The sequence below is a fragment of the Ahaetulla prasina genome, chromosome 1, assembly GCF_028640845.1.
Source record: "Ahaetulla prasina isolate Xishuangbanna chromosome 1, ASM2864084v1, whole genome shotgun sequence".
Classification (NCBI taxonomy): Eukaryota; Metazoa; Chordata; class Lepidosauria; order Squamata; family Colubridae; genus Ahaetulla; species Ahaetulla prasina.
Window position 1 is genome coordinate 160,191,373 of NC_080539.1, and position 10,708 is coordinate 160,202,080.

Genomic DNA, 10,708 nt, shown 5'->3' on the forward strand with positions numbered 1-10,708 from the left:
CTGCAGAGGGCACAAATGATAGCAGAGGATTAAATAACCTCTTTCCCACTGAGCCGTTTTCAGCTCCTGCTTGCCCAGCTCGCTTGTTCATCTGTGGAATTCCCATAGTTTCCGTGCTTCTTTCCACTCCTGGGTGAAAAACAGGTCGGCAAGGTGATTTTCTGAGCTGAAAAACAACTGGAGGGAAAGTCTAAACAAACTCGCCTTGCCCCATCATCTTCCCCCTAAACTGCTGCCTCCCTGGGGCTTTGGAGATGAGGGGAAAGGAGAGAAGGTCAGCCAAAAATCTCAGAATTCTAGTCCGTGTCTTTTCTGAACCTTAATGAAAATATGACCGTAACATCAAAATACTAGCCAGCTTCATAGTCTCAAAAACAACAACAACAACAACCCCAAAATCAGCATTTTGATCCTTGAGTTGTTTTCAGGAAGATAGAGATATTCTTTGTCAAAGAATTAATTTACTCTTCTTTTAAGGGAAGTAGAGGCAGCAGAATTAGGATGAATTCACATGTGTATGCTTATTATTTGAAGACTGCACCCTTTAATGGTGGGCTGTAGAATCAAGGGCTGTCTCAGTGCAACATTTCTCTTACCTCAAAGCATTGAAAATGTTTCCCAGGACCCACATTTCCCCCTGGACAAGAGAGCCAGCATAGTGGATTAATGAAAGGAGATCTTTTTGTGGGCTGAGGGCCACACTTGCTCTCCAAATGTCCTTCCTTCCTTCCTTCCTTCCTTCCTTCCCTCCCTCCCTCCCTCCCTCCTTCCTTCCCTCCCTCCCTCCCTCCCTCCCTCCTTCCTTCCTTCCTTCCCTCCCTCCTTCCTTTCTTCACTCCCTCCCTCTCTCATTCCTTCCTTCCTTCCCTCCCTCCTTCCTTCCTTCCTTCCTTCCTCTCTTCCCTCCCTCCCTCCTTCCTTTCTTCACTCCCTCCCTCCCTCATTCCTTCCTTCTTTGCTTCCTTCCCTCCTTCCTTCCTTCCTTCCTTCCCTCCTTCCCTCCCTCCCTCCTTCCTTCCCTCCCTCCCTCCCTCCCTCCTTTTTTCCTTTCTCCACTCCCTCCTTCCTTCCTTCCTTCCTTCTGCCTGCCTGCCTGCCTGAAACCCTGGTAGCCAGAAGAGTTGTGTCATTACAGGCAGCTGGGAAATTGCAGGCCACTGAACTTTGTGCAGAAAAAACACCAGCCTTGTTTGTCTTCTCTCTCTTGGGAGATGGGTCAGAGGGAGGGAAGCACTATAAAAACACCTTCAGATTAGTAAGGATGGATTAGAAACTAGGCAGTCAAGTTATATTCCTAATACAGGGCCCAAAGCCTTTTGACGCAGTTGGTTGCTTTGTTTTAATCACTGACACCTTACTTTCCAGTCTGAAAGGCTCCTCAAACAGCTTATGGGATGACAAAATCTAGACAATCCCTGCCCTCAAGGTTATGGCACAAAAGGAAAGGAGAAGGGAGGGAAAGGAATAGGAAAACAAAGCAAGAGTTCTTCCTGGGGATTTTTTGGGGAGGGAACGAGTCTCATAAAAGCTAGCCAAGATGGAAGAGGGCTTAATCCTCCTCATCCACAGCACAGAGTCTTGTTTCCTTTCCTCCCACAGAAGTTGAGGCCAGTGGCCTTTCCTTCTCCACAAAGTCCCAGACTGCTTTCAGAACTATTCCCTTCATTTTACAAATGAGTCATTGGAGAGCTAGGCTCATTTCCAGTCGACAATGAAATGCAAACAATTGGTTTTCCCGTAATCTTTGCTCTGATGTTAGGCAGTATATTGGAGGAATTTCCTAGTTCCTTGCTGATCAGAGCTTCTGCATGCAGTATTGCACAAGTGACAAACTGGGAGCAAAAACAGCAACAACTTTAAATGCAAGGAGAAGAGAGAAGATAGCTTTAATCACCTAGACTAGGGGTCGGCAACCTTAAACACTCAAAGAGCCACAAAGGTCCTAACCGGAAACCCCTGTTCAATTCTGGAGCCGACCAGAAGTCCAGTTCCCCCATCATAGTCTCCTCCTAGCATGGTGTCCTTTTTCCTCTGCTGACCGGAAGTCCGGTCCCCCACCATAGAGTCTCCTCCTAGCGCAGCATCCTTTATCCTCTACCTATCCTAACCGTAAGCCCTATCAATTGTGGAGCCGACCAGCAACAGGGAGCTGCAATAGAGGGATGAAAGAGCCACATAAGGCTCCAGAGCTGCAGGTTGCTGACCCCTGGCCTAGACAGATACCGTATTCTGTCTTTCCTCAAGGCAGTGTTTAATATGCTCCATTTACCTATTTTTCCCCATAACAGTAACTCTTTGGGATGAGAGAGCTGAAAGAGAGTGATTGGCCAATGAACTTGCACAGTTCAAAAACCTGAACGTTTTCCCAGTAGTCCAACACCTTCACCACTGGGGCACAGTGGCTCAGTGGCTTAATGATCCTAGAGATGGTTGTTCCAGAGGCTAAAGTCCTAGCACTGCATGGCAGGGTGAGCTTCCATCACTCGCTGCAGCTTCTGCCAACCTAGCAATTCCAAAGCATGTTCTATGTGAATAGATAAATAGGTACCACTTTATTGGGAACATGAGCCAGTGCTTCGTGCAGATGGTTAGAATCCTGTTGGTGCTGGACCTTCCTGGTTGCAACACTCATTTGTGTGGTGGCTTTAATGGAGGGAGTTGGCCCTGGATGAAGCTGCAGGAAAGCCACTCATCTTCTTTTTTTTGATCCAGAGCTAGCTTGCCCACTGTGGTGCACCTTGGAAGGCATGAGAGTGTGAACCAAACAGGGCTAGTAGTTTTAGGCAGCCAAGCCACTACTCTGTATTAGCATTGTAGTCGCCTGGCTAATGTAAATATTGCCAAAGGCTAAAAAAATAAATAAACCTTCACCTCTCTGTGGTTGAAATTGGTCTTTATTCATTAGCCCAACCCATTCCAAACTAGATCAGTCCCTCGTGAACACTATGAATATACTACCTAATATATATGTGTGATATAAATAGGAATGGGATAAGGAATAAAGGAATGAAGTGCAGTATAAGATAAATACGTAAATTCCCCAGGCAATTTATATTACATATAGGTGAATTTCTTACCTATCACTTCAGAAAGCATTATGGAGATTTTTTTATTTCTAAAATAGTAGCTCACAAAAAATTGACTATAGAGCCGTGGTGGTGCAGTGGTTAGAATGCAGTACTGCAGGCTACTTCTGCTGACTGCTGATTGCCAGCAGTTCAGCAGTTTGAATCTCACTAGGCTCAAGGTTGACTCAGTCTTCCATCCTTCCAAGGTGGGTAAAATGAGGACCCAGATTGTTGGGGGCAATAGGCTGACTCTATAAACCGCTTAGAGAGGGATGTAAAAGCACTGTGAAGTGGTATATAAGTCTAAGTGCTGCTGCTATTGCTATATTATAGACAGAAATTCCTAATATATACTATCTTATGGTCTTAATGTAAAAATACTAACCAGAGGAGAGGAAACATGTTTTTTTCTTACAATTATAGGGCAAAATTCACAATGAGTCCAGAACAGTGGTGAAAGGTAAAATTTGTTACTATTGGTTCTGTGGTGGGTGGGTGGAGTGGTAATGTAAGTAGGTGTGCGTGGCCAACTTTTTTTTTTTTTTTTACTTTTAAAAGCATATTTTCTACAACCTCTTCGGCCAAAGAGCTTGTAGAAAAAATGCTTTTAAAAGGTTCTGATGATCCCAGCTGAGCCGCGCAATCATCAGAGGCTTTTTTTTTTTTACTTTTAAAAGCAATTTTTCGGCTGAAGAAAAAATGCTTTTAAAAGTAAACAAAAAACAAAAAACTCTGATGATTGCGTGGCTCAGCTGTACATGGGGAAGGGCAGGGATTTTTGCTACCGGTTCTCCGAACCACCCACCGCCATCGCTACCGGATCGGGTGATCCGGTCCAAACCGGGACAATTTCATCCCGGTCCAGAAGATGATATTTCAGTGCCTGCCTTCTATGTATTGATTACCTCTAGAATTCAGATCATATTTACAGACTTCCTCAAGCTGTCATGGACATCCTATGTCTACTCAGAAGTAGGACCTGCTGAATTTAGTGAGTCTTACTCCCGTGTCAAGGGGTATAAGAGTTGTCAATCTAAATGAATTCTAATCTAAATAAGATTTAGCAATTACTTCTATCAATAGAAACCAAATTAAAGCAGAAGCTTAGCAAAATAGAATTAATTCTTATTAATGAAATGCTGCTTGACTGTGGGATGATTCCCATGGATTCTTACTGTGGAATGACTGTTGCAACTTGGTGTTTCCTTTTCAGATGGCAGGAGAAAAACCCTATTAAGTCAAGAGGAGGAAATAAATCTATTATAGTCAAAAGGCAATTTGATTCATTCACGTATATTGTTCCTAGATGAATGGTGACTTTCTACTAGTTCCTTTTAAAAATTAATTTATTTTCTACAGGTGTTAACCATATTTCTCCTTGACAGTGCAATAAAAACTTATTTATACAGCTTTTCCTTCTCATTCTATTGCATAAGCTAAGCAAAATCTTCCTTAAAATTGTTATATATATATATATATATTTATATTTTCAAGCAAGGAATCCCATAGTATGCATTTTGAGAAACATATGAAGTTGAACCTTTGGCCATCTATCTAGGAGTAACCAGCAATAATATCACCAGACTCTCCCAACCCTTCCCTTTAGATTTCTCATACTTCACATTTTATGAGTGGTGAAATCCAAATTTTTTTTACTATCAGTTCTGTGGGTGTGGTTTGGTGGGCGTAGCTTGGTGGGCATGGCAAGGGAAGGATACTGCAAAATCTCTATTCCCATCCCACTCCTGGGGGAAGGATATTGCAAAATCCCCATTCCCATCCCACTCCTAGGGAAAGGATATTACAAAATCTCCACTCCCCCCTCACTCCTGGGGGAAGGATATTGCAAAATCCCCATTCCCACCCCACTCTTGGGCCAGCCAGAGATGGTATTTGCCGGTTCTCTGAACTACTCAAAATTTCCGCTACCAGTTCTCCAGAACCTGTCAGAACCTGCTGGATTTCACCCCTGCATTTTATAATACCTACACCACATGACCAAAAGTTTAGGCCAAAAGCCATGATAGCAAGGGTAAAATAATCAGAAGCCTAAGGAGCTTGGCTGCGTTTTAGTTACAGAAGATTAGAAAAGGAGTCTTCCTATCTAAGGATGCCAAGAATGGAAGTTGAGATCCCTGCATACAAAGCAAAAGTTCTGTCTCTGAGCTAATGCCCCTCATTCCCTTTCTTGCTCTTAATAAAAATGTAGCAGAATCATCTCCGGCTTACTCCCTGCATGTGTATTTACAGCTGAGTGTTGTGGTTCGCCAGCAGCCTGCGGAGCTGGCAATGGAGTTGGACAGCGATGAGGCTGAGGAAGAACATGGGCCAGCCCTGGAGTCTGGGGAAGGTGTCGGAGGCAGAGGTGGGGCCATCTGGGAGTGAGGTGCAGACTCCGGAGCCTCCAGAGACTGATAGTAGTGAGGCAGAGGAACAGGAGGAGTCTGTTCCTAATGCACGCATGAGAAGAGCTGCCAGAAGGCAAGAGCAGCTAAAGCAAAGAGGATGACGCGGAAGTAAGGCCAAGAGATGATTGGCCCCTCTCATAAGGCTTAAAAGAGCAGCAACGGCGTTTGGGCTCTTTGTCGGAAAACAACGTTGATCGACTTGCTCCTTGTCTTGCTGCATTTATTTTTTGTCGGCGTTTTCTGCTTTTGAACTTTTGCCAAGAAAAGCCTTTGGCAGTTTGCCTAATTAGACCAAGGTTGGTTATAAGATTGAAGAATTGTGTTATGAAGAATTTGTTTTGATTTACTTTGGACCACGCTGAGAATGAGTTAATTCTCAGCTGTTCTAATAAAGTCTGTTTTTGAACTGACTGCATCTAGTACTACCTACCTGGGTCACAACACTGAGGTAGGAAATCTACAGAGTTCAGGGATCTCAATTCTTTCCCCTAATTAGCCTAAAAGCTACAAGAAGCTTTCTAGTAAAATGGTAATAGCACCAGAAGAGCAAAACCCGACGGAGAAAGAGAGAGGTGTATTTTTTCCCTGATTTTTAATGGTGGGAGACCAAACTAAGATTTTGGACCTTAGGGAGGTCAACCACCTCTAATTTCTTGCTTTTTTTTTTCAATTGCTAAAGCTCAGAATGCTTCAATTGAGTGTTTTGAGCTATTTTGGGTGTAGAGCAGTATTGGTTTCCTCTTACCTTCGCTACCGGTTCAGAACTGGGAGCGCGTGTGTGCGTGTGTTCGCTTTGTTCATGCGTGGCACTTCTGCACATGTTCAAAGCATCTGTGATGATGTCTGGGCAGGTGGGTGGAGCCTTCCACCGCCGCCACTACCAGTTCGCCCGAACCGGGGCAAACCGATAGAAACTCACCACTAGTGTTGAGGTAGGGATTTCAAGGGTTCAAGTGGTGTTTTATAGAAAAGCAAGTTTAACATTAATCATCTTCCCAGCCTTATTTTTCGGGGGGGAGGGTGGGAAACCTTGCCTCCAAATGAACACTTTACCATCAAATTTCTTGTCAAATTGGAGGAACATTTGAATCTTGGAGCATTGGGGGAGCAGAAATAAAGCATTGGGGCTTGCATGGAACTCACCCATTCCTTACTTAGAGCAAAATAATTAATTTGCCATTTTTTTAATTCCTTGGTCAAACTCATATGCCACTAAATCGTAATCAGATCACATTGGTGTACAAGATAAAATATAGTATGCAATTCATACATTACCTACTAAAATCCAGCTTCAGGTAATGTATACCAAGAGGAACAGCCCAACTATTAAAGGAAGGTTGTTCCAAAGTAGGGAAATGAAAGGTGGGCTTTGAAGAAGCACGGTAGAAAGAGTATTGAAACTTTTGACCTGGGGTAATGGAGAAGACATCTGAGGATACCACGAACAACCAAGAAATCAAACATATGGTTCATCAAAATGAATCAACCAAGCGTTCTCATTCAAGATATAAATGACCAGGGTCCAATTTTCCTGTTTTAGACACATTATATAAAGGTTCAGCTCTCTGGAAAAGGCTCTAATGCTGGGAAAGGTGGAAAAAAGAAAGAGAAGACAATGACTAGCAGCAAAATAGTTGGACTCAGTTACAGTGACAATGGGTACACCACCAGGAAAGACCAAGTTAAAGACAGAGCATCATAGATTTATAAGGTCACTAAGAGTTGGGACCAACTTCACATAATCAATCAGCTATAAAGCATTGGAAAAAAGAGTATAACTTGGCTTCAGAATATGCATGCACCCTTGCCCCATCCCCTTATGAAACTGCAACTTCTCCTGATAGGAACTTCTGAACAGGTTGACTCTAGCTGAAGAGTGAGTGGTCCTGAAAGTAACCAGGCGTCAAGTTTGTTTGTTTTTTAAGTCAAAACCAGAATTGCATTTGGAAATCAATTGGTAGCCAATGCATAGCTTCAAGATTGTTGTAATATAATCATAGAAACTAGTGCCAGTCAGAAAAAAGGCTGCTGTGTTTTGGACTATTTGCAATTTCAAATGGTTTTGAAAATCACCTCCCCACCAAAAAAAAGAGAGCACTGCAGAAATGATGATAAGAGTATAAGTCAATGTTGCTAGGTTCTCTGACTCCTGAAAGAACCATACCACATTGGCTAGTGCCAAAGCTGGGCAAAGAAGCCACAGCCTCCACCTGCCTATCAAGCAGTACTCATGAATGTAAAAGAATAGCATGTAGGCTCAGTGATGAAATCCAATTTTTTTTACTACTGGTTCTGTGGGCGTAGCTTGGTGGCTTGATTACTCTGCTTTAAGCTAAATAAAAAAAATCTATAATGAAGAGCTGTTCTGAGAAAACATAGTGAAGTATTTTGGATTACATCATGCTCCTCAGCATATTATTAGTATTCTCTTCATGAAAACAGATTAAAAAAATCCTCCATCAACTGACAATTGCTGTGTGGCATGAAGAAGTTGGGGTCATTACTTCTGTCACTGTAAAACAGAGTTTTCTTGGCAACAATACAAAAGTGGTTTGCCACCACCTCCTTCCAGGATATATTTTTTCAACTTTTCAGTTTAGCCTACAATCCTGATTTCTAAGTGGTCTCCTCGTCAGTTGCTAACAGACCGATTCTGCTTAAGTTTTTTAAATCAACCCAGGTTTGGAAGAGTTAGCAGTAAAAGGAAAACAGGACATCAAAGAACACGGTGGCTGGACATCCTCAAAGCTGACAACAGCCAGAGAACAGAACAATTCCAAGAAGTGCAAGATCGGAAGATGTGGAGAGACCTAGCCCATTGAATCGCCAAGAATCAGACACAACTAAGTGAATATCATCATCACCATCATCCTTATCGGGGGTGAAATCCAGCAGGTTCTGACAGGATCTAGAGAACCGATAGCGGAAATTTTGAGCAGTTCGGAGAACCGGCAAATACCATCTCTGGCTGTCCCCAGAATGGGGAGGGAATGGAGATTTTGCAATATCCTTCCCCCAGGAGTGGGGAGGGAATCAGGATTTTGCAGTATCCTTCCCCTGGACTGGGATGGGAATGGAGATTTGGCAGTATCCTTCCCCTGCCACGCCCACCAAGCCACATCCACCAAGCCACACCACGCCCACCAAGCCACACCCACAGAACCAGTAGTAACAAAATTTGGATTTCACTGACCCTTATTATCAAAGTGGGTTGGTTAAGTACATCACAATAAATATAAGTTTGTTTCAGTCCTAACTCCAGAAGCAATGGACCAGGAAAAATGAGCCAGGCCTACTCTGCAGAATGGAAGCCATAATACATTTCAGGAACAGATGTCTGTTCTGCCTAGTATATTTTTAGCATCTGTGCTACAATAAGTGTATACTTGGAGTGCAATATAGTTCCAGGGTTAGTCGTCTTAAAAGCAAGACATGGATGTGGGACCAGGGAGAATTTTCTGTTACATTGCTTGGGCAATGTTTTACACTGCATCCGGAGAGTTTTCTGGGAAGTATTAACAGTGATGGTGAACTTTTTGGGTTCAACGTGTCAAAAATTCAGAAAATGCCAAACTTGACACTCCTGGAGCATCACAGCTCCCCCACACACAACAAGTATAACTAACGCTGTAAGAAACTGAGGTAGGGTGAGGCTGAAAGGAAAGATATAGCTGAAAGTAGCTTGAGTGTCTTTCATGTCACTACCTAATTTAAAGTAGTGCCAGGTCAATTAGCTGTGGTGGATACCACTTTCAATTAAACATTTAAAAGAACAATGGTTTGTTGAGAGTTTGGAAAAGGCAGCAAAGGGAACATACTTCTAATGTATTCATTATTATTTGAAATGATCGCTTCCAAAGTATTCATTACTGTTTCCAATGGTACAGTAACGTACTTCGTGAAATAAACATTCTGCCCCAGCCCCAGGTAACTCTCGGAAAAACAATGTCTATCGAAGGCAGCTCCGGATCACACAAGGCCTTCACTCTGGAAACTTTGGAGGGTGTTCTAGGGTGGCCTTGCAGCCTCCGAAAAGAGCGGGAAAACATGTCCTGGTTCTCGTGCATTTTTTGGAGGGTCCAGAGACTATGCAAAAGCAAAGCCCTCTGTCGTGTATTAAGGCTTCATTCAGGTCCACCTCTCAAGCAGGAAGAGATTCATCCTGATTGGCTGTCCGACTGACAGCGGAGTATAAAAGGAGCTGACAGATGGAGAATCAGCTGTTGCTGTTAGCTGAGCTGTCACTGTTATCCAAACCGTTAGCGTTAATAGACTGTTAGCTAAACATTACTTCTGTCTCGCCTCAGTTCTTTCCACCCTCTGTTCCTGGAACAGAATACTCTCCCTCATGATTTCCAGAGGATCTGGTCATATGAGAGCACCCCACATTCTCATGTGACCTTTGGCACCTCTGAAGACTGAGTGAGAACTTTGCATGCTTTTTGGAGGCTGCAAAGGCCACGTAAGAATGTGGTGTGCTTTCACGAGGCCTCTAGAAGTTGTGTGAGAAGGCCCTGCTCTCGTGTAGCTTCTGGAGCCTCTGAAATATCACACAAGGACATTCTTGTGCAACTTCTAGAGGGTCTGGAGGCCTGGCTTGTCATTACAAACGACATGGCCTATCACCTCTAATCAATGGTGGGTTTCAAAATGACATTACTTGTTTACAAGAAACACATATTAGATCTTTAGACCAGAAATATTTGATAAATTCAAAACTGGGAGTACATTTTGTTGCCTCCTCTTTGGAGAAAAAAAATGGTTTAGTTATATATATAAAGAAGGATATATCAGCAAAATTAATTGAGGTGGATAAGCAAGGAAGATACATTGCTATTGAACTCTTGTTGGAGGGAAAGAAGACATTATTAATAGGAGTTTATGCTCCGAATCAACAACAAGAAAATTTTTTCAAGTTTTTACATAAAAGAATAGTATTTTGGGATTATAAATCATATATATTAATGGGTGATTGGAATGGTGTGTTGGATACTCAAAAAGACAAAAAAAGCTTAAGGAAGATATCAAGCCGAGCGAAATTACCAAATGCTTTTTTTGACATGATGGAGGACTTGGAATTAAGAGATATTTGGAGAGAACATAATACAGAAGAGAGGGATTTTACCTTCTTTTCTGATAGGCACCAATCATTTTCGAGGATTGATTTTATTTTGATTACTAATGACTTGTATTCTAGAGTGAAGAAGACGAAGATTTGTTCAAGAACTTTAT

At 42.6% G+C, this 10,708-nt stretch overlaps 1 long non-coding RNA gene across 1 annotated transcript in view; it reads left to right on the forward strand.

Annotated features, from left to right (window-relative positions):
- LOC131188857 (uncharacterized) overlaps nt 1-5,564 on the forward strand; it is a 45,711-nt gene extending 40,147 nt beyond the window's left edge. Inside the window, exon 4 of the long non-coding RNA XR_009152852.1 lies at nt 5,319-5,564. This is a non-coding gene — a long non-coding RNA (uncharacterized LOC131188857). The remainder of the gene's footprint in view (nt 1-5,318) is intronic.
- The last annotated feature ends 5,144 nt before the right edge of the window (nt 5,565-10,708 follow it).